The sequence below is a fragment of the Nasonia vitripennis genome, chromosome 2, assembly GCF_009193385.2.
Source record: "Nasonia vitripennis strain AsymCx chromosome 2, Nvit_psr_1.1, whole genome shotgun sequence".
In the NCBI taxonomy this organism is placed as follows: Eukaryota; Metazoa; Arthropoda; class Insecta; order Hymenoptera; family Pteromalidae; genus Nasonia; species Nasonia vitripennis.
In genome coordinates, this window is record NC_045758.1 from 1925081 (window position 1) to 1932573 (window position 7493).

Sequence of the window (7493 nt, forward strand, 5' to 3'; positions counted from 1 at the left end):
CGGAAGCTGATTGCCTTCAAGGCTGATGTCTGGCACAGCCAGGAAACTTTAGCTGGAAGATCCGCATAGCTCACCGGTTCAAATTTTATAATCCCCCGCAGTTATGTAGACGAGTTCGACTGGATTAAAATATTCGGCCTATGGCGATTATTTCTCGCTCGACTAGCTCTTGCGACGCTCGAAAGAACGACCGGCTAATTATGCTACCCCACGGCTCTGCTCTGCACAATGCCACTCGAAATGAGGTCTCGAGTTGGCGCAAATTTAATTTGTCCATTAGCTCCGCTGTATCGTCTGATTATTATTTGACGGCGCGAGCGCGCGCTCTCACGGAAAAGTATCTTTCTCTGCTTTGTTTTAACGAGCCTCGTTCTACGAATTTGACCAGAGCGAGCGTTCTTTTCAATTTCACTGGCTAATGAAGTATTATCTCTCACTAGGATCGAAAAACAGTGACGTTGATTGCTGTTTTTCTTGGTAAAAATGATGTCGAATATTTTCTCGTTTCTGCGCGCGCTTTGTGCTTGACCTGCGCGTATATTTATGCCAAAATTAACCATATTGTTTGCGCTTCCATGGACGATATTCTCGATGCAGCGGCTCGCGTCATAGGGCTTTCAGGAGCGTCAACAAAAACCGTTTGAATAACACGACAGCATACGAGTAGAGAATCGAGCGGGAGACAAAAGTCGATTGAAATTTTTTTAAAATCCCACAATTAAAGAGCCTCTTTACACGAAATACATCGCCGTCTCTCACGAAATTCACAAAGGACAACGAACCCTCCCCGAATACGAGTTTCTTGAACCCTTGCAAGCCCTACGGACACTTGAAAGAGACAAACGCCCGTCATAAACATCCCCCGAGAAATCTGGCAGAGTCTTGCAATAAATACCCCAGCACTAAATAATCCCCGGGCCTCTGTACGAGCTTTGTACAGCGTAAAAATCGCCGCTCGTAAATCGGCTGAAATATCGCGTGTCCAAAAAGCTCCCTAATGTCCGCACGCTATAAGGCGGCGCCGGGAGATTGAAAAGCGATGCGCAGAGCAGGCTTTCAATGGAGGGATATGTGAATGGATCGAGGTCAGCACAGCGCTGCTCTCTGCTGTCCAGTGCAGATACATACGCGTAAGGTCGTTTTCGGAACAGTTCACTGCTGCAGGCCTCGACCTCGCGGCTTATGTGCCGGCCCTATCTCCCGCGCGTTATCTGCTTCTACGGGCCGATGTGTATTAAGGCAGCTGTCGGCAACGCCGGGGATTTGCTTTTTCGCGGACGCCGCATATAGGTATCTCTCACGAGGGTTCGCTGTGTACTTTTTGCTACGGGGGGTTTTCTGAGATTTCGGAGAGAGAAAAACGCCCTGTGTACAGATGTTCCGAGATTCAATTTCTAGATAGCGCTCGCGCTGGCTCCCCGGGAAATGGGAATGTCTTCGCGGCTTTATGGCGGAGCAGAGAATTTTTTGTCGGAGGGTATGAGAAATCGATGTTTATCGCGGGGTATCGGCTGTTGCGGAGTTTTTTTATTAAATTGTCTTTTTCTCAGAAATCCAAAGCGTCCTCCAGCTTTCTATGCTAAGTATTGATTTGGGTGTAAGAAATTGAATTTCGCCGGAGAAGGCGCGCGGAACTTTGATTTGAATTTTTCGGAAAACAAATCCGGAAAATCCATCTCGCGCGAAATTGAAATGCACACTCCAAAATCAATTTTCGACTGTATACTCTATACAGGAGGACGAATCATCCAGCGGCAGAGGTAGAAGTAGCCAAACGTGATTCTCATGATTGTTTCAATAGCCAATCTATAAACCAGCGAAATCCATACGGTAAACCTTGGCGACAGTAGTGTCCGGCGATCGTCCTTGCGAAAAATCCCCCCCGAAAAACCGGCACAAGGCCTCGTGCAAAAATGCGCAGTATCCTTTGAAAGCCCGGCTATAGACAAACAGATAAGCGGACCACGCTCGCAGCGCGCATAATCCCCGCGGGATGGTATCTTCTTGCGCTAATTAAAATAGCAATAACTCAATTCGCGCGGAAGATACGCCAAACTGCGCAATTGCCTGGAAATTGATTAGCTAAATGCGTACTCGCGTTCTCACGCATAAATTGACAGAGTCGACGGAACGAGGAAATCGATGCCGACGATTCTTTGCTTGCATAGCTTGTGCTTTTTGGAGACAATTGAAAATGTGACACGAAATATAAGTGATGCGAAAATTTATTTGTGATAGACTCTCTACAGTGGGTGGATACGAGGGATTGTTACGAAGTGTAATGTAAGTAGATTCGATTATACGTTGATTACAAAAACGAGATGTTACGTAATTCGATAAAATGATTCTTCTTCACGAACACGAGGAAAAGTAACGACTTCTCTATACCTACATCCTTACGTTCTGCCGGTATCACCGAAGAAGCCTTTCTGCAACTACCCACGATAAAAAGTTGATTCCTCCAGGCGTATCACTGATTCCAAGCGTCTAAACAGCAGATTCCGTTCCGCGCACATGCGCAAACACGCTGTATACGTCCGAGCTAGCTATATGCCTCCAGTCGTCGAGCGCAAGTATCCATCATAAATCCGCCAGTATTAACCCCCTCTTCCCGTGCTCCTTAAACTTCGCGATACTCTTCTTCTTCCTCCTTCTTTTTTTCTCCCATAAAAGGGCCGCTGGCTCTCGTAAAACAAGGTCGGAGCGTATTGCGTTTACTCAACTCTTCAAGGTTTACAATGCAGCAGTTGCTCGCGACTCGATCCGGGGCTACAAAAGCCCATAAAGACTTTCAATCCGGAATAGAGGAAAATAGAGGGAACAAAAGCTGTCGCGTTATTTACGCGGACAAATGCGATGTCGCTTCGCAGTAACGTAACTGCTAATGACTCGAAACTTCGTTTGAGAGGTGTATACAACTGCTGTATATGAGCGCGACTGAGATAAAATGTTCGGCGGATTTTTCACAATGCGGAGGAATAATACGATTCTCAGCGACTACACCTTGTATTTTTATAGGGCGTGGTTATAGGGACGCGGGCTTTTATGTTTTAGCTGAAAGAACTCTAAATAAGCCATAACTTCGGTAGATCGAGATTTCATTTTCAGCGCGCACAAAAAGATCTGCACAATTGCGGGAGATAATTCGTGACCGTGAAGCTCGTATGGTTTTCGATTTTCGGCTCGTACAGCCTTCGTCGAGCTTGCAATGCCCTCTCGTTTTACCGGCGATTACGTTTCCGCGGAATCATCTTGCTCCATATCTCTCTCTCTCTCTCTCTTCCCGCGACAATTACGCGAGATTAATAGTCCAGTGCGCGAGAGAGCGAAGCTAGAGATGCCGCGCGGAGGATCGTTAAAGCGACGTAACGAGCGCGATCTTCCTCGTAAAAGCTCTCCTGGCATGTGCTCGTAGACGCGCTTCGCGCTTTTTAATGTGTCGAATGCCTCGCTGAGAAGTAGATGGATATATTGATTTTTTGAAGGCTCGCGAGAGTTTATCGAGTAGATATAACTCTGCTCGCTGCAGGCGTTAACGATAAAAGCTCGCGGTTTTCACACGTGCGGAGCTTCGACCACGTTCTGCGCGAAAAATGAGCACGGAGTATGACGTATTTCATTGAACGATTTCGATTGCCAGTTTTTGCATCGAAAATAAAATGAAAGTTTTTTTAAATTTCCATTTCTGAACATTATTACAGCAGCTCGCAAGCTCTGGATGTGAAATACCCGCGAAATTCAACTCGCAGCGATACCATTCCTCGCCGGCTGAAGAAGCTGAGCATCACATACGTGATAATATCGCGCGGCAGCAGCACCTGCGTAATAATGCACGTACGTACGTAAAAGGGAAGAGAAGCCTTCGCGGCGCTCGATAAGTAGATAAACGGGCGCGATAAACTCGCAGCGGCGCCGCGACTGAGCTTTTACCTCGCGCGCCCGACTGGAGATAAATCCAACCTGGCTTCTTAGACGGGCTACATCTCCATCGGAACTTTTGTCCCCGTCGAGAGGGCATTTCACGCGCGAGATATTGGAATTGAAGCTCGGGGGCTCTATACGGAGAAGTTTTTACCGAACAACGCAGCGAAATGAGTAGTAAAATTTTGATGAACGTGCTGCACTCGGCGCGATTTGTTTCCGACGAGCAAACTGTCGGCGAACATCGCTTAAATCGTCCACTGAATATCGCGTACAACGTTTTTGTTTAACTTTCATCAGGTCACGACGAGAACGATCGCGAAGTAAAACTTTGTTTTATCTCGAGCATCGGCTCTTAAAAAATGATCGATAATCCTGGCAGGGCTAACGTCAACTCGTTAACTTTATTGCACCAGCCGGAGTAATAAAATTAAGCTTCGCATAACAGCTATTATCCCCTTATCCCGCTCCGGCGCGCTCTATCGCGATCAAAGCCGCCCTCTCTGCGTCGCGCGGCCAAGCTTATCGTTTATCGACTGAGAGCATGCGACGCGCCTTCGGCTGTGGCGAATATGTTTCTGACGAGGAAACGGCCGGTTTGTTGTCAAAGGCAAGGATAAATGGGATATTGTGTAATTTTTGTACCGCTTCCTCTACCTGCCTAATAAGTTACCTTCGAGCCATCGATCAGAGTGACTCGTGTCGGCTAATATTGACGGTACGTCATCTTTGTTTACCTCAGCGTATACTTGCAATAATCAATCGGGACTCGCGAGCGAAAAATCACCTTATCGACGCATCCCCCAGCGAGCAGATCCCTATTATCTCGGCCTCAGGATACGCAGACTCCCTCGGCAGGGAAGTCCGCGCGGCAGCAGCCGGATGGCAGCAGCAGCAGTATGTCGATCGATCTCGCTGCACCTCTAACCGGAACTGCTCTCTCATCCGCTTTCCTAAACTTCGCGTCACCCGATGGCGCCACGGGCCGCTCGCGAGAAAAAATCTCCCGAGGAGGCAAATAATCGATCGGCGCCGCAGGAGCGGCTGGAGTCCTCTCTCTCTCTCTCTCTCTTTCTCTCCGGGAGTTAAATAATTTGCAAAAAGGGCCATTAGACGACGTTGTTGCGGAGACGGCTGCTTCTCGGGGTAATTGAATGACGCGGAACCGCGCGACGTGAGGTGAGCTTTTAGCGGAGAGATTCGAAGCAGGGGCTCCTTCAAGATGAGTTTTTATTAGAGCGTTTTTTCGGGGACCGTAATTTCCTGCAGCTTGGCTGCTTGTTTCGCTTTAATTACGATAAAACTCGGTACTAAACTTCTTAACGACGTGATTTCAGAGTTAATTAGGCACTTCGGGGGAGACGCGTTGATGGCGGCAATTATCAATTAATCGCGGCTTAATTGAATGCCGTGAAAATTATTGCAACGGCTTTATTAAAACTTTTAATGCGTCAGAATTTGGAGCAGTACTATCGTCGCGTTCGAACGGCGCGCGCGACACGACGTTGCTATGGCCGTTTTCAATTTTCCTCTTGGGAACTATTGCGTTCCTCTCAATTTTAGGTCAAGAGATACGAAATTAAATTCTGTGTTCAACTCGACTGATTTCCTTGTCAAAACCCAAAAGTTTTTCAAGATTCGCCGCCCGCCACGTCCTCTCGAATCGATATTAAATTCCGCGGCACGATATTGATCTTGATGGCAAAAAAAAACTCGCCGCACTTTTATTTCTGGCACTCGAGCTTTGCACAAACAAAATAGACTGTTTGAAATATCGTAAAAATGGTTTAATGGCGCGTGCAAAGACTCACGTTTCCGAAATATTTCAGCGGTGAAACGGGCCATCGAATATGTTTGTATTTACCTGTAACAGAAAGAGAAAACGAACGTTATATATTTGTTGATACATATGATACAATGTGTGTGTGTGTGTGTGTGTGTCACAGATATTTTATACGAATGAGAAAAAATAACGCAACAGCCTCGATCCGGTCTTTCACATCTCGAGCGAATGATTTTATCGCGAAAACACCTGCGCGTCTTACGGCTATGGCAAGCGTCCAAAGTATACGTCGACGTTATGATACAGTGTTAAAGCAGATCTGCTCGGAGCGTCTAGTCGAACGAAACTCTTCTGACATCACGAGGCAGGAATAATGCTTCGTTTGATGTTGGCAGTAAAGCGCATTAAATTACGTATTATTTTATCAGCGATGGAATAATGCGGATTTCCATATAAAAAGCGTTTCGTTTCGAATTATTCTTTTGACGCTGACGATGCAGCTTTTATTATTATTCATTCGCGGAATAAGAGCTGATGGGGATTCGTTCCATACATATCGTTTTATCATATCACACAAAACGATACTCGAAGCTCCTGCCCTCTCGTTTGCAAACAGCCGGTATACATTTTACGCTGATTACACGACAGCGTAAAGAGATTCCCAACAACGAATCGAAAGCCACTTCACGCCGATAAATTTCCCGGACGCTCGTAAATCTCCCTAATAACATTTTTACCCTTCAGTCGCAGTCGGTCTCTCCAGCTGCATACACATACTCCCCAAATCCTCGCACGCGAATATCTTTCACTCGACCGCCTATAAAAATGCCCTCTCGCTCCCCGGCGAGCTTTCTTTAATCGACTCGTTAAGGCATAAAAGAAAGCGAACGCGAGCCATTGAGATCGAGGTCGCGGATTATACGGATTTTCTCGCTCCCTCTCTCGGGATGAAAGCGGCTGCCTATAGACGGAACACTAGTCGAAAGGCCCCGCGAAGGTCGCGCAGCACTACATGAGAGACGTGTGCGGGCACGTCGCCGGTTTCAATTAGCACCTACGTCACCTTGAAAAAGGGACGAAGCGGCCCCGGAAATAAGTAGCGTCTGACCAATCGCCGACGATTAAGCTCCAATTTCCTCGGTTGTGCGACGATTTTTTTTACTCGCACTCTTGCCGTGATGCCTCTTTTCGATCGCATGTCGCATACACGGAAATTGTATTAATTTAATGCGAACGTGATGCAATAGAACCGCAGTTTTGAGTGTAATGCCGTGGAGATAATTAGTTTGCGGTATATACAAAATATATCAGAACTGATGTATATCGCGCAGCGAGCGCTGTTACACGCAAGCTCTCTCTCTCTTTCTGCGAAGTTGATGAAATTACGCGAATTTCAGACCGAGGTTTACACAAGCTGAGCTTGTAAACAACTCCCCGCCAGAAGTTTCCCTCGAATATCGCCAATTATATTCCTCCCCAGACGGAGTCTAAGCCGGCTATTCACCGTGCGATCACAAAAAGCTCGATTTAAAATACACCATCGAAAATCCAAGGTTCGAGAGGACCGCCCGCCGCTCTTCGTGTCTGCAGTGGCTCTTAGCCCAGTCACGAAATACGTAATTAGCATTTCAACGTAATTCGCCTTTGCCGCGCATTAAACGCAGCCCCGCAGCTGGTACGAGAGACTCCCGCCGGTACTTCGCGTGCTAGCTCCCTTTGCTCGAATTTCGCGTCGTGGAGCTGCTATACGCTCTGCGTATATTATTATCCTTCCTTTTTCTTCTCGGCC

General features: G+C 47.0%; 1 protein-coding gene across 20 annotated transcripts in view; it reads right to left on the reverse strand.

The window, feature by feature from the left end:
* LOC100115228 (phosphatase and actin regulator 4B) overlaps positions 1-7493 on the reverse strand; it is a 154083-nt gene that overhangs the window by 48686 nt on the left and 97904 nt on the right. The window lies entirely within an intron of this gene.